The 22,687-nt window shown below is 48.7% G+C and overlaps 1 pseudogene; it reads left to right on the top strand.

Moving 5' to 3' along the window:
• Positions 1–15,338: 15,338 nt before the first annotated feature.
• Positions 15,339–18,858, top strand: LOC144830015 (18S ribosomal RNA; annotated as a pseudogene).
• The last annotated feature ends 3,829 nt before the right edge of the window (positions 18,859–22,687 follow it).

Below are 22,687 nucleotides of genomic sequence, written 5' to 3'. Positions count from 1 at the left end.
GAAATTTTTTAGTGGTCGGCAATCATGACGGACTGTGTCTGTCACTTCACGTGCGGCTGAGTGCTGCCAGTCCTAGTAGAACCTTTTTGTAGTTGGCTTAGTGAGTTACATAACTTTCCAAGTAGACAGTCCGCAAATCCAGCAATACTAATATCATAGTAGACCACATCAGATAGGTCAATACATTTAGTGCAATTGTTGTTTATTTCCCCGAAATAATTTGTTATTGTTTCTTTGAACTGTTTGATTTCGTTGACAACAATCATCCATGTTTGTGTCTTTCTTTCATGTACATCAGCTTCTCCCAGGGGCAAGAGGACAGAGGTGGCGGTGGCGGCGCCGGCGGAGCAGGAAGGCCAGGAATTGTCCTACTACTTCACCAGTACTACCGTCAGTCTCTCCTTTCCTCCTACACCATTATTCTTCCTCCCCCAAAATGCTTATCTTACCTTTGATTCATGTTTGAGAATAGGGCTAGGCACAGGGCTGGCTGCATGGCAAAAGGCGATTAAGGTTGACTATGGAATGCCGGACGGATGAAATGGCATCGTTGTGGTGGTAGTAGTAGTAGTAGTGGAACACACTGGCAGTAGCAGCATTTGAAAAAAAAGGAAATGAAACATTGAGTGGCCTTAGAGGAGCATTAGAACAGTACGATAGTACAGTAAACAAGAACAGTGCCATAAATTGTAGCCTAAGCAATGCTAAAGTATTCAATCAAAAGGTAGCTACTAGTTGCGTGGATTATGGCTACTACAAGAACTAGTACTGAAGGACACAGCAGCGTAAGCTTTCGTCACGTGTAGGAGGATGTTGTTGATGATGAATCCACTCGATGGCGGACATGAAATTCTGAATTGATTTGCAAATACTCATGGGCGTGTGTCAAGCAGAATAAGAATATATCCTCGGATTCTTGACCTGCCTTGAAATTGATTTTCTGTTGCTTTTGACCTTATCCTCCCCAGCAAGCATGTGGAATTATTGGTGTCATTTAGTCACACCTCAATGAAAACCACACAGCCCGGGGGAAGAGGGTTAGGGTTTGAAAAATGGATTGGAATGTGGGTTTTTGGGAAAGTTTTTTGGAGAGAGTAAAAAAACAGCATGGCAAACAACAAATGAAGAAAAACAAATCTTTGGATACGAAGATATCCATAAATCTTTTAAGGGACATAAAGGAAGTGCATGCATGAAGTTGTTTGCTAAGTGGATGGTTAGGTTACTGAAAAGTAGTACTTACTACAACTTACTAACTAGTACTAAACAATTAGACAGTACAGGGCTGCAGAAATTATGCAATTTCACTTGCCTATCTGCCCTCAGAGAGAATAAACACTTAGTAGTACATTACATTAGTTTTAAAAATAGCAAAGAAACTTATCAAATAGCTGTAGGGATGAATTTGAAGCAGAGAGCAAACGCACAGAGTCGCACTCATAGAAGTTCACAAAAATAACACTATTTAAAAGATAAGGACAAGTGAAGTGGATACTGTAACTGTATGTTGTAGTTGTCCTGGTCAAATATGGAGTTGCATGCATCCAGCCGTTCCTCTTATTCGCGGTTCTCCTCCATTCCATCGGGCGCTCCGTCGATCAATCTTGGTGATCACACTGTCCACTGCCTGCCTGGCGGATGCGGAATTGCGGATTGCTGTTGTAAGCCTGAGTTAATGTTTTTCCCATCGCACAGGGTAAGTGCCGGCCTGTAATTGTCGATGGAAAAACAGAAAGGGATATTAAAACACCCCGGAGGAAAATTATACGGTACGGTGTGTAGTGCAAAAATAACACTTTCACTTTCAGAGGCGACAGTATTACATACATGCATCATTTCTAAAGTGCCTACTTTGAGTCTCTGTTTCCAGAATAATATATTTAGCACACAGCAGGCCAGGGCCATGCAGACGGTCAAGGCAGGCACCACTGAGTGATCCAACTTCCATGTAGCATACCTCTTTGACACAGACAGACAAAGCAGATCTAACTTTATACAGCAAGCCACATAGCAGCAATTTTACATGAACCGCTGTCTGGACTCTGGCATAACACTACACTGGCTCGACCTCTCCATACCACGACTAGACAGACATGTAGTTCTGCTGTGGTTGTTGTTGACTTGTTTACCTGTTTGCCACTCACGAAATGGCCATAGTACTTCCGTAAATCGACGATGATGATCCATCCATCCCAGTGAGTGACTGTAAAGATATTGTGTAGCTTTAGTCATCATGACTCATCATCATCATGGTGTTGGCAAACTCAATGTTGTTCATGCAGACACACTCTACACACAGTGAGTCCAAGGACATTTTCCATATTAAAAAATGCAACGTAGTAGCCCCTGCAGTAGAAGTACAATTTGCATTAAACAAGGTAAACAGAGTAGACTTGAGTTACATTTAGTGTGTAAAATATTAAATAATAACAGAACACATAGGATTCATTTCATGCACAATAAACAAACAGCAATTGCTTTCATCAGAGCCAAACAGCCAGTTTTGTCCACTGCAGGCCATCTCATCATTCATTACCTGTTCCACTTCTTGTCAGCATCTTATTCTTAAGTGAAGGGCTACAGGGCAACCTCTCGTGTCAATTTCAGAAGTAACAGTCAGCATAGTCAGTCATTCCAGTCCCACTTCTTTTGAGGGGACTCGTCTACAAAGCGACAGTTTCTTGATTCTGCGTAATCCGGCCATCTGCCTTGAGGGAAATGGATAGGGGGAGTCTGGAGGAGGAGGATAGGGGAGCATGACTGAGTTGTGAACTTGTGAACTTCAGGAATGCAGACAGTGGCACTTCAATATGTAAATAAGAAGAAGACAGTGCTGCTGATGGATTTGTTGTGATTAGAGTTTTGTTGTGCTAAAAGTTGCAAAACAAAGAAAGACACACAGAAATAAAAGTGAATAAGGACAAAAAAAAGTAAGTATTTAAAGCCTAGGTGTCAGGGAAGTAGAGCTCATCCTCAAACTCTGTGAATTGAAATGGGAGTAGGTCAGCTAACAGAGAAGAATTTCCGTCACCTAAGTCGGTGTCCTCTTCTTCCTGCATGGATTCACGTATTTTGTAATCAGGTGGTATGAAGTGCTGATTCATCTTGATCATTGTTAAACTCTCCACATTTTTGGGCAAGAGGCGGGTCCTTTTTGAAGTTACAATGGCACCAGCAGCACTGAAAACACGTTCAGAAGACACGCTTGCGAGTGGGCAAGCCAGATAATTTACAGTCAGCTAGGTGATCAGTGGCCATTGAGGGCTTTTCCCATATCAATACACCAATTGGTTCTGATCAAAGAAGACCTCTGTTCCAGATAGGCCTGCAACATCCACTCAAGGTCCTCTAGGGGTGCTCCGCTTTGCGTACCATCTGTTGCCTTTGCATCAATACTGGAACGAGCAAACCCTTGATGAGTTATCCAATCCGCTTCTGACAATATTATTGCTGGGCCTGGTGCAGGTGATGATGATACGGTTGCTGGTGTCGGTAACGGCTCTGAGGGAAAGTGACTGCCTTCGGCCACAGAAGTGGACCTTGACGCCGGATGGCCTGCTGCTTCAGTAGTGCTTGTGGTGGTTCCTTCAATTTCCTGCCGCTCTTTTTCGAACCGAGTAGCTGACAGAGCTAGCCAATGTTTGTACTTGGAAAATTAATGTATTGTTGGCCAGTGCCTTTTTGTACCGTGGATCCAGAATAGTGGCACAAATGTAATGTTGTTCTGAATGTATTGCTTTAAGCCTTGCATTGTCAACTAGGCAGCTTAATAAGTTCCCCGCCAACTGATATGGGTCTTGTTTTTCAGCATCAACTCGGAACGTTGAAGACACCGCCTTTAGTTGATGCTCTAGCATGCGCAACAATGGGATAGCTTTGCCCAAAGTACAGTCCTCCCTGCTGACTTCACGCATGAACACCTCAAAAGGATGAAGCATGTCAGTCAGGCTTTTAACTAGGCCCCATTCCTCCACCTCTAGCCTCATGTCTTTCATAGAAGCTCCCTGTGCATGAAAGACATACTCATTGATTACCAAGTACTGTTCAAACAGACGCTCAAGCATGTAGAAGGTTTAGTTCCAACGTGTTGCCACCTCCTGGATGAGTCCTCTGACTGGCACTCTACGGTCACGTTGAATGATCCTTAGCTGCTTCCGGGCCTTAAAAGAATGGGTGAAATGTGTGCAGATTCTTCGGCAGGTGGTCAGTAACTTGCTGACTGTGTTTTCTTTTTTCAAGAAATCTTGAACGATAATGTTAATGCTGTGCGCCAAACACGTCACTCTGAAATAGCCACCATCAACCATGGCCTTAGCTATATTACTGCCATTTTCCGTGGAAACATAACCAATCATGTGCTTTCTTGGCTGCAGCCATTCAAAGACCTTACTGTTAAACTCCTTCAAAATGTTTACTGCAGGATGAGATTTCTCCATGGCAAACATGGCTACTGTTGCATGTTTCTGAGTAGCTTGAAAAATTGTGACACTGTTAACACCTGCAGCTATCTTCTCTCTAACCCCCGCAAAAGAGACCCAGTGTGCAGTGATGCACATGTAATCAACGGCTTGACCACTGGTCCACATGTCTGTTGTCAGGTGGATAGTGTGAACAGTACTCTTCTGCAAAGCTGCCCAAATCACGTCCAGCACATCTTGATGTAGCACTGGAACCGCAACTCTGGCAAAATAGGACTGGCTAGGAACCTTCCATTTAGGGCAGACTGTTGCCACAAATTCTAGAAAACCCGCCCCTTCCACGAAAGAAAAAGGGAGAAGGTCCAGCGCTAACATTTTAGCCAGCATTGCATTATACAGAGGTGCCGTTTGGTGGTTGCGTTCCAATGGTGCCTCTGACCAAAACATGCTTTTAATGGTGGTCTGGACCGTTTTCATATGTGATGATGATCCAGACTTCTTCATCCCAGTTAGGCTCATTGATGTACTTTTTCGCATTGGTGTCTCCACCAGACTCTTACTGTGCCATCTAGATGTTGCTGGGGTAGAGGGTGTGGGCGCTACCACTGCAGTGCTGCTGCCAGGGGTACTGTTTGTACCAGAAAAAATGTCTCTTGCTTCTTCATCTCCCCCCTGCACGATCAGCTCCTCATCATCAGATGCAATATCAATGTCTACATTCGGATTTCTAGTTTTGGCTTTCCGGATGTTACTTAGGTGCGCCTCCCACTGGATGCGGTGGTGTTTTTGGAGATAACCTCTCTGGCCTCCGGTACCTTAGTTGGTGCCAAGCTTACCCCGACTAACTACTTGTTTACAAATCGAACAAATAGCTTGATTTTCCGCCTTTTTGCTAATTCTAAAGAGGTCCCAAACTGGGGAGTTGAGATTTCTGGTGGTGGTGGTGGAGGTGCCACTTTCAATGCCAGATGAAGTGGAGGATGGGCGTGCCGGAATTTGACTCTGTTGTGCACTTACAGCACCACTACTTGAGGTAATGGATGTCTAGCTGGATGGAGGTCCCTTATGGCCCTTCTGAAGATAAAATATGGAAACTGTAGGCCGTGTTGGTGTAGTAATTACCTGTATTGCTGGTGGTACCAGTGCCACGCCGCCCACATCCTGCGCAGCATTTCGGGATAGGGTAAAAATGTCTGTCTGCTGCATGCCCGCTGGGGCTGGAGTGACGACTGTGATGACTGGGTCGTCATCGTCAGACTCTTCATCAGCAGCAGAATACACCACTTCTACTTCTTCTTCGTCATCACCCATAACTGAAAGCCTTGCGGGAACATGCCTTTTACCTAGCTTTGTCGGCTAATGGCTTGCCTCCCTCTCAGACTGAATTGGTGGGTGCCAATCGAGATCTAGATCATCAGAAGGAAGGGGGCTTGAAGAAGAAGTTGTACTAGCCCTCCTTGACCTTTTCCTTGCTGGGGATCTGGAAGACAATGGATCATCAGGAGTGGCTTGCTCAACTGATACCTCCGCATGAATCTCGATTTCCTGATGTGCCGCGACTTCTGGAGGAACAAGTATTGTGGGCAGTTGTGCCTCTCCTTGTGCCTCTCCTTGCACCTCTCCTTGTGCCTCTCCTTACGCCTCTCCTTGCGCCTCTACTTGCGCCTCTACTTGCGCCTCTCCTTGTGCCTCTCCTTGCACCTCTCCTTGCGCCTCTCCTTGCGCCTCTCCTTGCGCCTCTCTTTGTTGCACCTGTGGTTGTCGTTGCGGCTGTGGTTGAACACTCGTCAGATGAGTTACACCCTGCGTTGATTGGATGCTACTTTGTGATGAGTCAACGCCAACATCACTGGTCGATGGTGAAAGAGCGATTAAAGTGGCTGCCTCTGCGGCACTCATGGGATTGGGCCTAACTTGACGTGGTGGCACTGAGACCAATGAAGCGGAGGTGCTACTCTCAGCTTGGTCCCCGACGGACACCGCTGCTGCAGGCATAGTTTTTTTTTTACTAAACACAAAGAAAAGGTCCCAGGGGTATATTTAAAGACCCTTCCTGTTAAATCCCCTGAACAGAACTGACACCAACCTACGTTAACAGTGAGTCTACATAAACAATGTACCCAAATATACAATATAATAGGGAAGAGTTTAACAAAAACGAGTTCCCATCAGTCCACCATCGAGACCGCCCTTCATCATCTGGGATCTCTTAGACACATATAGCTGTCGCTTTCAGAGATGAAAAAACCTGTACTGGCTGTTGACAAACCATGCACAGGAAAAACCACAGCAATTATGTAGATGTGAGAAAAATGGCGTGTCTAGTGGAGAACTGAATAGCAGTGCATTGAAAAAAGTGTGTTGTGAAAAGAAAGAAAGGTTCTAAAATTAGGTCGTGATCAGGAACAACAGTTTTAATATACACCCTCACACTCCTAAATCAATAAAAACAGTGCAAATTAGTGGCATAACAAATAACCACTTATTAAAGATGTAAGGTCGACATGTTTCTGCAGTCAGATGGAGTCTCGAGATCTCCTGCTGCTTTCTCAGGACCATTAGTGCTACTGCTAAATAAGATCAAAAATAAACCATATCACCTGGATAGTGTATGTTACTGTACAATCATCTTCTCATCCCACTCGATGGGAAGGAAAAGCCCCACCTCACCTGGCACGAGCTCAGGTAGTGGATGCACCGCACTCTCCGTCGGTACACCGGTCGTCCCTCTAAGCTCAATCGTGGGGATGTATATTAAAACTGTTGTTCCTGATCACGACCTAATTTTAGAACCTTTCTTTCTTTTCACAACACACTTTTTTCAATGCACTGCTATTCAGTTCTCCACTAGACACGCCATTTTTCTCACATCTACATAATTGCTGTGGTTTTTCCTGTGCATGGTTTGTCAACAGCCAGTACAGGTTTTTTCACCTCTGAAAGCGATAGCTATATGTGTCTAAGAGATCCCAGATGATGAAGGGCGGTCTCGATGGTGGACTGATGGGAACTCGTTTTTGTTAAACTCTTCCCTATTATATTGTATATTTGGGTACATTGTTTATGTAGACTCACTGTTAACGTAGGTTGGTGTCATAGTTTTTTTTTCCCAAAAAAAGTGGCGGTCGGCACACCAGTCTCCTTGGTAAGTGACGCCACTTGCTTCTTCTGCTCCTTCTTACTGGCAGTGGCACTGGCAACTTTCTTGGTAGAGGAGCTACGGCCACCTTTCTTTGGGCCCATCTTCTTCAGTTGTCAGAACAGCAGGATGCAGTTGCATGAGTTGCAGAGTTGTCTGTGGCCACACGTGACGTCACGTGACGTTGTGCACACACCGCAGCAGGACATCTTCCTTGCACTACAAGTGATGATGATGAGGATGAATCCTGGTTCTCAGTCTTTGTGTTCCTAAAAGCAAGGAAGCCAGAGGAACATCAGTTAAAGAAATGTTACATATGTCGTGCTTCAATTAATACTATTACAACTAGGCATTTATTATTATTAACACAACTCACCCAAAAACGGAAAGACCCAAAAAGAAATTGCAATTTTAATCAAAAATGGATGTTTAAATTAATAGAAGAGAGACCACACAGAGAGAGTTGTTTTATACACCCATTCATAACCCTAGGCCTACTGGCCCGCAAGCTTGCCGGCCTATGGCAAAAACTGCCTGGCCTCAATATGCCCCCCACCCACATGGCCAGGCCCTGGACCAGGCCCCAACAACACCCAAAAAATTGAAATACACACAAAAATCACCCCAATCCAATGCCATCCATGCCCTAAATAATGTTTAAATTCAAGAGACCCCACATAAAGACTTGGTCCATGCACCACTGAGTACCCCTGGGCATAATGGATGAAAGCAAGGCAGACTGGGTGCAGGCCTTTGGCACAAAGCACACTGCCTGTCTTCAAAATGGCCCTAGACCCCAACCCACATGGCCAGGCCCTGGACCAGGCCTCAAAATGGCCCTCACCCAAATGGCGAGGCCCTGGACCAGGCCCCAACAACAACCAACAAATCGAAATACACACATAAATCACCTCAATCCAATTCCATCCATGCCCTAAATGATGTTTAAATTCAAGAGACCCCACAGAAAGACTTGGTCCATGCACCACTGACTACCCCTGGGCATAATGGATGAACGCAAAGGCAGACTGGGTACAGGCCTATGGCACAAATCACACTGCCTTGCTTCAAAATGGCCCCTAGACCCCCACCCACATGGCCAGGCCCTGGACCAGTCCTCAAAATGGCCCCCATCCACATGGCCAGGCCCTGGACCAGGCTCCAGCAACACCCAAAAAATCGAAATACACACAAAAATAATCCCAATCCAATGCCATCCATGCCCTAAATGATGTTTAAATTCAAGAGACCCCAAAGAAAGACTTGGCCCATGCACCACTGAGTACCCCTTGGCATAATGGATGAAAGCAAGGCAGACTGGGTGAAGGCCTATGGCACAAAGCACACTGACTGGCTTCAAAATAGCCCCTAGACCCCCACCCACATGGCCAGGCTCTAGACCAGGCATAAAAATGGCCCTCACCCACATGGCCAGGCCCTGAACCAGACCCCAACACCCAAAAAATCGAAATACACACAAAAATCACCTCAATCCAATGCCATCCATGCCCTAAATGATGTTTAAATTCAAGAGACCCCACAGAAAGACTTGGTACATGCACCACTGACTACCGCTGGGCCTACTGGCTAGTGTGGCTTTAACACGCACACTAAAATTAAAAAAAACTTCCACATATAACAGTGAGCTATTCAATTCCTTGCCATCCATGCCGGCCTGTAAATGATATTTAAGTTCAACAAAACTCACAGAAACAGTTGTATCATACACCCATGACTAACCCCAGGCCTACTGGATACTGTGGCTACCCACAATATATTTTTTTAAAGTTGTGAAAAAGTTTATAAATTGTAGTTGCAGCATCTGCAATACCCCAAACAAACACCATCTTACTTGTAAAATCTCAAATCCAAATGTGATCCAAAGAAAAAGTCCTCAAATACAAATATCCAGCAGCAGCCACAAAGAGTAATCCTTCCAGCTCCAGATCCAAATGAAAAGTGACCAGGACATGGACAAAACACTGGGAGGAGCCTGCTGGACAGGAACAGGAAGTTGGAGACTCTGGGGCACTTCCTTCCTCCCACCCCCCCAAAAATGGACTCCTTGCACAAAAAAGTGCAGCCAAATGTCAATCTGAGAAGTTATTCTGATCCAAATCATCATTTTCAGAAGGTTTCTGCTGCCAGCGATAGATTTCTTGTGCAGAATTGCAATTTTTGCGGCTTCGGGAAAGCGAGCTGTTCAAATCTCTCGCCGGATGTCAGCTGCGTGTCGCATCTACCTATTCGCTATTGTTTACTCTCGCGATGCGTGATCGCGGGCCCTTATTCGCGTTCTAAAAGTCTTGCAGTGCAAGATGGCGGGACTCCATGATGTACTCGCGGTCGATAAAGTCTAGCGCTATCAAACAGCCAGATCCAAAATGGCACAGCGCACGCAAACCGGCAGGAAAACAACTCGGCGAACTTAGAATCACGGTAAGTCAACCCCGCGCGCACGAGATTGCATTTTTGAAGCGCGATCAAGAAAAAAAATTGCCGAATTGCGAATTGTTTGGCAATTTTGCGCGATTCACATATTCCTCGAGCGGAACGAATTTTAAGCCCATGCTTACTAGTCATGATAGACTACCACTCTAAATGGCCAGAGGTCAAGTTTGTTGCTAAAGCTAAAACAAATACAGTCATCATTTTTTTTAAGGAAATTTTTGCACATGAAGGGTGCCCCTCTGTATTAGTCTCTGATAATGGGGTACAATTGACTTCAGGGGAAATGGATAACTTTCTTAAAGATTGTGTTGTTGAATACAAATATACATCGACAATCAATCAATCAATCAATCATTTGTAAAGCGCACTACATACCCGCGAGGGTCTCAAGGCGCTTGGGGGGGTGCAACTGATCGAACAGCCAGGTCTTTGATATCCTTCTGAAGGTCAACAGGTCTTGGGTCTGTGGTAGGCTCGGTAGGAGGGTGTTCCATGTCTTGGCGTCGAGGTAGGAGAAGGATCTCCCACCGGTGGTTGTTCTTCGGATGCGCGGGGCGGTGGCAAGTGAGAGGTCGGCGTAACGTAGCTGGTGGTTGGGGATGTAGAAAGAGAGCCGTCTATGGAGGTAGGCTGGGCCAGTCTTGTGGAGTGCCTTGTGTGCGTCGGTGAGGAGCTTGAAGGATATCCTCTTGTTGACGGGGAGCCAGTGCAGGTTTCTCAGGTGGGGGGTGATGTGGCCGTGGCATGGTACGTCAAGGATCAGAAAGTGCTCTTAGTTTGCGTTGTAGTCATTTGATGAGCTTGGTCGGGGCTCCCGGGCATTTCTATAGTCGAGTCTGCTGCTGACGAGGGCCTGGGTGACTGTCTTTCTGGTATCTGTCGGGATCCATCTATAGATCTTGCGGAGCATGCAGAGGGTGTTGAAGCAGGAGGAGGAGACGGCGTTGACTTGCTTGGTCATTGAGAGCGTTGAGTCGAGGATGATTCCCAGGTTGCGGGCGTGGTCGGTGGGTGTTGGAGGCTTCCCCCAGTGCCGTTGCCCACCAGGAGTCGTCCCAGGCTGAAGAGATGGAGCCGAGGATGAGGACCTCTGTCTTGTCCGAGTTCAGCTTCAGAGAGCTGGTCTTCATCCAGTCGGCGACAGCCTTCATTCCTTTAGAAATTAAATATTGGGTCGAGCTGACTGCTGCCAGAGATAACTATATGAAATAAAGTTGTTTTAAATGCTGAGGAGAGGCAACGTTCTTCCTGATCCTTTTTGCAGAGGAATGTTGGTGCAATTTAAATATGGTAAAGAACATTTAAATCGAAAATGGTAATCTTTGCATTACAATATAATCCTTGCTTTATTTATATGTAGACAGGCCGTGGCCCTGTTGACATCTCATAACACTTTCACAATGTCTGACTAAATATTCCCTGGCTTTACTTGGGAGTCAGTTCCGCCTTCAAATCAAAGTACAGTTATGTGAGAGGTTTATCACTTGGCCAATATAGCAGTGCTACAAAACTATCCATTTCCTGAGACATTTAAAGAAATTTGCAAAATCTACATCCTAGCTGCCTTTTAACCCCTTCCATACGGAGGATGGAATGGTTCTGTCCTCCGCCATTGTGGTCCTGTGTGGTGGACAGAACTGCTCCATCCTCTGCACATATCCAGAAAATTCCTCTGCTGTTTACAGCAGAGGGATTTGCTTTTTTATTTTTCATACTCAGGAGCAGGGAAAGAACTTACCCCGGCGCCCCTGGAATAATTTTTTTAGGGTAATTTACGATTGCCGCCCATGGCATGCTGATGTCATTACTTTGAAAGTGAAAGTGAAATTAGCCAATAAGGATCTGTTTTTGGAGAAAAAATGCGCTGCCTCCATGTTGAGTGTTGGGCCATTTCCTGTTGCTGGCACTAGGTCTACCCACACAAGTGAGGTACCCTTTTTATCGGGAGACATGGGGGAATGCCAGGTAGAAGGAAGTTGGTGGTTCCCTGAAGATTCCAGAACTTTTCATCACAGAAACGTAAGGAAAATGTATTTTTTTGTCAAAGTTTGAGGTTTGCGAAGGATTCTGGGTAATACAATGTGGTTAAAGCCATGCAAGTCATCCATCCCTGGATAGCTCTAGGTGTCTAGGTTTAAAAAATAAACCGGTTGGCTAGGTTTCCCTAGATGCCGGCTGAGCTTGGGTTCACAACCGAGAGGAACACAGAATGGTATAACAAGTGTTCATCCCCCACCCTGGGCCCGTACTATATTTGGCTGCATAGTGAAGAGCCCAGGATGAGGGGTCGATGGAGACCAGGGCCCCTGCAGCTCTGGAGTGGGGGACTTCAATACTGAGCTGCGTCCTAAGCCTGCCTCATGGCAAAGTGCCCAGGATGGAGTCCCGTTGGCCCGGGGAGGCCTCCCCTGCATTGCAGGATCCAGGAGCTCCAACGGATCCCCAGGACTGGCGCTCAAGCTCTGGAGTCCGTCCTCCAGTCTGCCGCACTACCTGGGGGCCAAAACAGGGGGTCCATCAGACCTAGGGGCCCATCAGGTCCTGGGGTGTTGTGGTCCCCATCGTCGGCTCTGTCCTTTGCCCAGCCGAATGGCAAAGACTGCAGTAAGAGGTGCTGTGGGCCAGGGGAGGCGTCCCTTGTGTGGCTGGGTCCCAGATCAATTGAAAGGTCCGGGGCCCCAGGACAGGCATTGCCACCCTGGGCTCAATTCTCCGGCCTGCCACACCACCAAGGTCCTTGGACAGGGGTGCAACAGGCCTGGGAAGGCTTCCAGGCCAGGCCAGGTTCTGAAGCTTTTGACAAAGGGTCCTGCGGGCCCTGGGGTGGGGTCCCCCATCCTGGACTCTGTCCACTGGCCTGCCGCATGGCGTCCTGAGGGTCCAGAGAGGAATCCCCTCACACCCAGGGCCTGGAGCTCTGACCGTACCCCCACCAGGACCTAGGGTGGGTGCTCTCAACCTGGGTTCCGTCTTCCAGCCTGCTGCACTGCTAAGTGCCCGGTACAGTAGTCCATTGGGCCCGGGGGTGCGGGAGGGGGGGAGTGGGGGGGGGGGTTCCCCCGCTTTGCCTGTTAAGGTGTCTGCAGGCCTACGTCAGACCTCCATCAGGTCAACCCTCACAGCACTGTGTCTGAGGCCCAGCTGGGGTTCTAACACCAAGGCCGCAGGGTCCTTTTCCCTTCCAATGGACAAATGGAAGCCCTTTCATTAAGGCACAATACATCCAGACAGCCATCCTCCAAGCTGGGCCATCTGCTTCCAGGCAATGCTTTCCAACGGAGATACCAGATGTCAGGCTGCCCTGAAAGTCCCAATTAGGGCCTATTTGCTTCCTTGATCCGAGGCAGGGCTCCAGGAGGTTGGGTGTGTGTTGCCCTTGCAGTCCCCTCTGCCACTCGGTGTGTACAGATTACAAGAAAGGGGGGTAGCCTTCCTCAAGATTATTAGGGACAGGGTACTCTAGCCCCCCTTGCAATCCAGCTGTTCTCAGCCAGGTGCTGCCAGGGCCTGGGCCAGCCACAAAGGTCGCCTAGGGGCCCGGTTCCGTTTCTTACTCCTTGCCCTGCTGATGGGCCTTTCCTTCTCACATGCCTTATCCAGGAGCAGGGTCGCAAAGCCAACATCCATGGACAAGATGGCCTGCCCAGAGAGTGTGCGGCCAGTGCTGTACAGTCCAAGCATTTAGGCACACTTGGTCTGATTAGGGATGAATTGCTTGGCCAGCATCGGCTGTTGTTTCAAGTGAAGAGCTTCCACCCCACCAGGAACCATCTGATTTGAGGACCTGCTGTTCGCAGGAGCCCTTCCCCTTACCAGCAGAATAAAGGCCTTGCAGCCACAGTAACATGTGCCCCCTAGCGGTCTGACCAGAATAGGAGGGGTTAGGTGGCGCCAAGTCCCAGACACTGCATGACAGTCTGGGCCCCCGGGCACCACACAGTTTCCTTTCTCTACCAGCGCATTTCCGCAGAAGCTCAGAACAACCATTCCGTAGGGTGTCCCTGCCACCCAGGCCGCCACCCCAGTATCTTGCATAGGCTGCCCGTTGGCCCACCTCTCCCTTCCATGGAGACGGATGGGCCCACCATTGCCCGTGGGACCGCACCTGTCCTCCCAGCAAGCCCCCCAGGTGGATGGGCTTCCCTGGCCGGCTCCTGAGGGGTGCGGAAGTCGAACCGGGATGGGCAAATGGCTCCCGAAACCATCCAGTAGGTGCGGCTACCTAGTTGACCCTGCCTGTTTCATGTGCTTGTCCCAAAGATTAAGCCATACACATGTAAGCACACATGGCTGGTACAGTGAAATTGCGAATGGCTCATTAAATAAGTGTGGCTCCTTTGATCACTACATCTTTGCTACCTTGATAACTGTGGTAATTCTAGAACTTAATACGTGCCAATGAGTGCTGAACTCCCAGGAAGCGTGCATTTATCGGACCAAGAGCAATGCAGCAGGATGACCAGATGGCCGGAGGAGGATCCTACCCCAGACATGTTGCTAGGAGGTAAGCAGCCTGAGGACAAAGCCAACTGAGTGCCAGCCTCAGAGTACATGGCTTCTCTTTTTGTCGGTGGAATGCTGTGTGACTGTGTCCTGGGGCCTGTGTCTTGGAGCCTGGGTCCTAGGTCCTTTGTCCTGGTGCATGGGTCCTGGGTTCTAGAGTCTGGGTTCTAGAGCCTGGGTCCTGCATCCTGGGTTCTGGGGCCTAGGGCCTGGGTTCTGGGTCATAGGTCCTAGGGCCTGGGCCCTTGGTCGTGGGGCCCAGGGCCTGGGACATGGGCTTTGGGTCCTGTGTCCTAGGGCCTGGGCTGTAGACTACGATTGATTGGGCATGCTTGGTATGTTTATGGATGGACTGCTTAGCTAGTCTTGGCTGTTGTTTCAAGCAAAGAGGTTCCACCCCGCCAGAGACTGTACAATTGAGGGCCTGTCATTTGCGGAGGCCCTACCAGCAGAGTGAAGGCCAAGCAGCCTTGACAGCTTGCACTCCCCCAGGGGTCTGACCAGAGTGAAGGGGGATAGGTGGTGCCAGGTCCTGGATGCTGCCTGTTGGTCTGGGTCCCCTTTAACCAAGATGTCATCCATCTGGAAAGACCATTCTGTGGGGTGTCCCTGCCTCCCAGGCTGGTGTCCCCTGTGTCTTACTCAGGCTATACCTTAGCCCCCACCCCCTTCCGTTGAGAAGGCAGGGTCCGCTAGTGCCTGTGTGACTGAATCTGTCCTCCCAGTAAGCCCCCTAGGTGGGTGAGCTTCCCTTGCAGGCTCCCAAGGGGTGCAAAGGTCAGTCCACAGTGGGCATGCAGCTCCCAATCCCATCCATTAGGTGCAGCTACCTGGTTAATCCTACCAGTAGCACATGCTTGTCTCAAAGATTAAGTCATGCACATGTAAGTACACCCAGCCAGTATATTGAAACTACGAAAGGTTTATTAAATCAGTTATGGTTCCTTTGATCACTCCATCTGTTACTTGGATATCTGTGCTAATTCAAGAGCTAATACATGCCAATGAGGCTGACCTCCCGGGATGCAGGCATTTATCAGACCAAGTCCAAACCAGCAGGACAATCAGATGGCCAGAGCAGTATCCCTATCCAACAAGAGGGGAAACATCCATTATAACGAAACTTTCACAATGCGGTACCATTACCACGCAGGTTTTACAACGACTTGCGCTGGAGGGCGCTGTAGGATAGGGAATAGTTTAATTTACTATCTAACACCTTCCCTACTATCCACGGGGACTGGAGTTGGAATAGTAAATTAAACTATTCACTATCCAGCGCCCCCCAACGCAAGTCGTTGTAACGACTTGCGTTGTAAAACCTGCGTGGTAATGGTACGCGTTGTGAAAGCATGCGTTGTACCGTCATACATCCAACACGAGTTGCCAGTATGCAAGCAGCACAGGGAACAAGCCTCCTGAGCGTTGCCCTCAGAGTGCACTGCTACTCTTGTCATCAGTGGGCTGCTGTGTGACTGTGGCTTTGGACTGGGGGCTGTTTTCAAGAGTCTGAGGCCTAGGGCTTGGGTCCTGGGGTGTGAGTCATGGGTCCTGGGGCCTGGGTTTCAGGGACCTCGGTCCTGGGACTTGGGGCCTGGGTCCTCAGGACCTGGGTTCTATGTCCTGTAGCCTGGGTCCTGCGTCATGGGGCCTGAGCGCTTGGTCCTGGGGCATGAGCCCTTGGTCCTGGGGCCTGAGGTCTGAGGCCTGGGTCCTGGGTCATGGGGACCTGGATCTGGGGCCTGGGGCCTTCGGTCTGAGGCATGGGTCCCAGGTCCTGAGACCGAGGGACTGGTTCCTGGGTCCTGGGGACTGGGTCATGGGTCATGGGTCCTGGGGTCTGCGTCCTGGGTCCTGGTGCATGGATTGTGAGTCCTGGGTTGATCTTGTCGACCCAGGCCATCTGATCGCTGGGTCATCTGGTCACCCAGCCAGCTGACCAGATGTCCGACTGGCCTGTGGAGCTAACTATGACTTTTGTCTTCCCTGGGTTAAAGTATCTGCGGGCCCCGGGTTGGAGCTCCATCAGGGCCCCCATGCAGCCACATGCCTGATGCTCTTGACTGAGTGTCCTGGGGGTCTGAAGCATCTAATCTGTTAAAAACAGGCTAATTGCCTGAATACTACAGATTGGAATGATGGAATAGGACTCAGGTTCTAGTTTGTTAGTTTTCTGAACTGGGGCCATAATTAAGAGGGACGCCCGGGGACATTCGTATTGTGCCGCTAGAGGGAAAATTCTTGGACCAGTGCAAGATGAACCAAAGTGAAAGAATTTGCCAAGAATGTTTTCACTAATCAAAACTGAATGTTGGAGCTTTAAAGACAATCAGAGATCTTCGTAATTCAGACCATAAACAATGCTGACTAGCGAGCCAGCTGTGTGATTCCCTTGACCTGCCGAGCAGCTTCTGGGAAACCAAAGTCATTGGGTTCCGGGGGGAGTATGGTTGCAAAGCTGAAACTTAAAGGAATTGATGGAAGGGCACCACCAGGAGTGGAGTATGCAGCTTAATTTAACTCCACACCGGAAACCTCACCTGACCCAGACTCAGAAATGATTGAAAGGTTGATAGCTCTTTCTCGATTCTGTGGGCGGTGGTGCATGGCCGTTCTTAGTTGGTGGAGTGATATGCCAGGTGTCAGAGACTTTAGTGAACTCTTACCACGACTTGCACAGGAACAGGTTGTTGCCTTTTTCCCGACTGCACCTCCAAGACACTGAGAGCCCGTTGTTTATAACTAGGCTCACAAGGACCTCGAAGGGGGAAGGGGGAATTGGAGAAAATAACAAACAAAGAAGAGACTGGTCTGGAAAGTTCTTGTTTGGCTTCCTAATCTCGTCTACTGTTCGACGAATCTCTGGGAATCCTAATGCATTAAAAGAAATTACATCAGAAAACACACTTTCCTTTTCTTTCTATTTAGTCTATGAACGATTTCCTTCTAACTCTTCCCTAACTTTCCAGAACTATAGTTACTCTTCTGTCTTTTCTTTTCTTTCGTGTCTCTAAGAATTTAATCTGCAAAATAATTATGTTTTGGTTAACCCTTCATTCACTTTCTGTAGTATCTGTCTTTATTTTCTTACTACTCCTACTCTTACGTTCTATAGAGATTGGAAGTTAGTTCTTTTCTTTCCATATACGTCTTTTAGTAAATATAAGTCTTAATTATCTTCTCTTTCTCTTGCAGGTAGATGAGGGAATAACTATCCTGTGGTAAGTACTCTTCCTATTCTTGTATTTCACTACTTAGCGATAAGCGGGTCTCAAATACTCTATTAGTTCACAGTTTATTTATTGTCTTGTCTTTACAGTCTATAACTATGCCTTCTTTCAATTATCTAGGCTCTAGTCACTTATCTGTATCTTCTTTCTTCTCCTCAGGAAATGATGTGCTGACTCCAACTGGCGAAATTCTCCGTGAACTCAGATATGACAAGGCTGAATCTCGGTCTCAGGTAACTCTTCTAATCTCCTAACAACTTGGAATTCACAGCAATGAGGAGAAGGAAAGGGGGCAAAAATCGGGAAGGGCAAGAAGGGTCAGACAAGCGGACCCAAAAGGGGAAAAAACGTGACGCTGGGGGCAAGGGAATGGAACGAGACAAAAAGCTACTTTCTCCTCAGGAAACTCTGGTGAAGTGCGCATCTTCGTTAGTGCTCGCGCTTCACCAGCTGTCAGGGTTTGCCAGTTAACAAAACTAGACCGCCGACTCGTTTTCCACGTCGGCGGCCATCTTGGAATTCCGCACGCGAGTTAAAGAACTTCATTGGCGGTTCCAAGGTGAGCTTACAGCTCCTATTGCGCACAAACAGTGTTTTCTTCTGATTTGAGTTTGGGTAGTTCTGACACAAGGTTAATTCACATAACAAACAAGACTCCTCATGCTAAATATTTCTGCGACCCCCAGGGGTCAGCATCCGACTTCCTAGAGGGGCAAGTGGCACTGACTCACATGAGATCGAGCAATAATAGGTCTGTGTTGCCCATAGACGTCTGGGGCTGCATACGTGCTACCCTGAATGGATCAGCATTTCTCTACCCTTTGCCGACAGGTGCGGGTAACCCGCTAAAGCCTGTTTGTGATAGGGATTGGGGATTGCAATTATTTCCCATGAACGTGGAATTTCCAGTAAGTATGGGTCATAAGTTGCTTTGATTAAGTCCCTGCCCTTTGTACACACTGCCTGTCACTACTACTGATTGGATGTTTTAGTGAGTTCCTCGGATCATCCCCACTGGGGTTATGAATGGCCCTGAGAAGACAAAAAAAAATTACTTTCTAGAGGAAGTAAACGTCATAACAGGGCTTCCATAGGTGAACCTACAAAAGGATCATCAATGGCAGAGTGGCCGGAGCGACTGACGTCACCAGCCTGAAACCCTCGACTGCCTCCCAGATGGAAAACGCACTGTTGGCACGAGCCCTGGCCAGTGGCGTGGTCTGCGGCCTCCGGGGTGCTTGGGTGAGGAACTGATTCAATGTGGCCTGCTTCACCTGGGAGGACCTGACTGATGTATGTGCAAGAGATGGGGACAGCCAGGGCCCTCTAGGAGTGACATGATGGCAAGCTGTCCAGAGACGGAACCCATTGTCACCCTGCATGACCCCATGGGGGAACCAAATGGCAGTGCCTCCTCAGGCTGAGACCAGCACGAAGGGCCTGCTGCCCTGAGCTCTCCTCTGCCCGATTCCAGCCCAACTAGGTTTCGGGGAACTGAGGAGAAGTTCTTCTCATGCAGCAAGGCAGACTAGATGAGAAGGAGCAAGGGCCATGAAGGGATCCCAGGACCCTCTCTGTGGGGGCATGCAGGATAGGGGGGATAACCACCCAGTTCTACACTTCCAGTGCCTCCAACCAGATCAGGTAGTGGGCTACCCCCAGCCCGCTGTCATTGTTAGGGCTGGCGCCCAAGCCAGGGGCTGTCAATGCTACAGAGGCCAAGCCTAGTGGCAGATTTGGTGTATGTGCTTGGCTAAGAAACCAATGGGGTGAAGCTAAGATCTGTGATATTATGACTGAACGCCTCTAAGTCAGAATTTCCCCAAAACCATAACAATACCTCAGTACCATGGAGCCTCGTTGGCTTTGGATAGCCGGCCAGTGTGTGGAGCCTCTCACTTGCAGACCAGAGCTTGGATGGTAGGGGGCTGCCTCCATCGCCCTTAGTGCACCCCATGTTCATGGGTCACCTGGTGCTAAAACATTTGTAGATAACCTGATTCCAGGTCAGGGTTTCCTTGCTACCTTGCTGCAATGTATTGAAAGTGATCCTCTGACCCAAGCTTCGTCTCCATCCGTGGGTATCTGCAGCACCCTCCACCACCCCACTCCCACCAGTGGGAGGGACATGGAGGGGTTTGCAAGCATGTGGAAGGCCGTCTTTACTGCCGTGGCACTCAGCACGGGGGCCTCCCGCCCTGTGCTGCTGGGTGCATGGTTGGGGGCATGATCTCTTGTTGATGAGCAGAGTGACCAGATGGCCAGAGCTGGCCTCAGAGTGCATGGCCACTCTTTTTGTTGGAGGACCGCCAAGTGTTTGGGGCCCAGGGACCAGAATGTATGGTTGTCCCAGGTCATCTAGTTGCTGGGTCATCCTGGGCCATCTGGTCACTGGGTTTGCAGACCAGATAGCTCAATGGGTTGGTTGACGAGATGGCTGGTGAGCTGGCCTGTGAGACTAACTCTGACTTTTATCTCTCCCAGTGTTCCGTAAGCCTCCACTTCATGGGGGTTTAATAAGCAAAGAAAATGGGCTTCCTGGGCAGGCTTGTGAGGTGAGGGCATGGGGTGGGCTGGGCTTAACCCTCCTTGGCTCCTCAGGACCGGGCCCCTTGAAGGCATACACCCAGGGCAGCACCCTGTGCCCACGGTATGGTGGTGACAATCACTACCCAGGGATGGGTGGCTGAAGATGGGAGAGGACTCTCTTGCTCCCCCACTGGGTTTGGCGTAAAGAGCAGAGACCAGCCCTGCATGAAGCTGGAACAGGTGCCCAGGAGAGCTCCAAGAAGCCCTCAGCAGATGCCTGGGCTCATCCTCAAATGGCAGAGACTGTTGATGATGTCCTGCACCACCCAGGAGGTACCGTTGGCAAGCCTTGTACAGGGCTTACTGCTCTCCTAAGAACAAGGGGGGCTTGGTAAAGGGGAAATGGCAAGCCCTGGAATCTCTCTCCTCTCATTTTCAGCAAGGAGGGATGTTGTGGTCACACCCTTAGTCAGAGCTCAGGCGGGGCCTGAGCTCCATGCGCCGGCCCTCCATGCCACTAAGCGCAGTGGTGGGGGGGGGGAGGGGGGGGGAATAGGCTCCACGATAATGGACAGGGCTGTCTGCCAGGGGATAGTCTAGACAAGACTCTGGTCGATCTGGTATAGTTGGGCCTATTTGTCAGCTGTGGCCTGCTTGGATGGCCCCGGTTAGGGGCTTCCTAGTCACAGAGTGGACAGGATGGAGCTTCGCAGGGTCAGGAAGTCGGCAGGCCTGGGTCTGCAAGCCCACCAGGGCCTCGGCTTCCCTTCCCCAGCCCACAGTGGCCTAAAGGGGATGCTCCCCCTGTGTGGCTGGGTTCAGAAGATTTGAACGGGCCCTGGGGCTCCTGCTGGGCCCTGGGGTGGGCACCCAGGTCCAAGCCTCCTTCCTGTAACCTGCTGTGTCACAAGGGGCCCAGAGTACGGGTCCCACCGGCCGGGAAGGCTTCCCCTGCTTGGCTGGGTTCAGAAGCACAGACTGGGCCCCGGACCATGGCTCCAGCAGGCCCAGGGGTAGGAGCCCCATCCTGCAGCCCACTGCATTTCCAAGCACCCGGGATAGGGTCCCACAGGACCGGGGAGGCGTCCCCTGCATGGCAGGAATCAGAAGCTCCGGCCAGGTCCTGGGGCGGGTGTTCGCGCCCTGGGCTCCATCCTCCACATGCCTTGAGAAATCATAAACATTTTGCTTGAACTGCAGGTCAAGTAACTTGATAAAACTCCATATCTTATGCCTATTTCGGAAATACATAGGTTTCCTTGATACCTATTTTTCACTTTTTATATTTTACCAAATTAATTGCTGCATACCCGGTGCATAGTGAAAAGCCATTGCACTGTGCAGCTCAGTTATTGGTTCTGGGTTCGTCCGTTTATTGGAGAACATACAAGTCCTATACATTTCCACAACCAGAAGAGTCCAGCAGACGTAAATGTACATTGCTTTTTAGAATATGTCATAGTTAGAAGAAGTTACAGATGAAAATGTAGACACAAATGGCTGGATTTTTTAACTCAATTTGAATGTTATTTTAATTTCATCTACACATATGACACCTTGCTAAATTTTGAATGTTGTCTACTTTTCAGAAATGTATAGCTTCCCGGGATTCACCATGGGTTTCACACACACACACTTCTAACTCTAATTGGAAGGAGGTTGAAAGCACAAAAATAAAGAAAAATGGGCTATGTCCCAGTAAAATGCCAAAACTGTGTTGAAAAATGTGGTTTTCTGATTCAAGTCTGCTTTTTCCTGCAAGGAGGGAAGATGGTGATTTTAGCACCACAAACCCTACATTGATGCCATTTGCAGGGGAAAAAATTAGTCTTTCTTCTGCAGCACTTGTTTACCAAAAACCCACAAATGTAGGTGTATTTTGGCTAATTTCTCAGTCCATGCCAGGGGAATCCACATACCCTGTGCACCTTCAGAATCTTCGGGATATTGGAACAAAATGATGCATATTAGGCATGGATACCCTATGTGGAAAAAATTATGGGGGCATGAGATTGAACTACCCAAGATAGCCAAAAAAAGGCTTACCACTATGGGGCAGGTAGTGGAGGCCTAGCAGCAAAAGGGTTAGAACTATCAGTTATCTAGAAAAAACTGCTTTTCCAGTGTCTGATGTTATTTTGCTTCCACAAATTTCCAAATGTAACATTTAGGTATCTAGCAGCAATGTCCCTGCATCCCTTTGCTTTCCAATGTGTCATATGACTGCCAACAGCTACAGGTACAAACTAGCCAATCTCTAATTATGGAGGATGCCCTGCAAAAAACAGCACAATCCTTCAACTCAGTCCAACCTGAGGCTCTAAGTAGCAGGGCTCTATATGTAGGTTCACTGATAGAATATTGATGTAACAAACATCGATGTTCTAAATACCGAAGAAAAAATATAGAATACAAAA

This window comes from Lissotriton helveticus, chromosome 4_1, assembly GCF_964261635.1.
Source record: "Lissotriton helveticus chromosome 4_1, aLisHel1.1, whole genome shotgun sequence".
Lineage (NCBI taxonomy): Eukaryota > Metazoa > Chordata > Amphibia > Caudata > Salamandridae > Lissotriton > Lissotriton helveticus.
The sequence above is the reverse complement of the archived record's forward strand: the minus strand, read 5'-3'. Positions and strand labels throughout refer to the sequence as shown.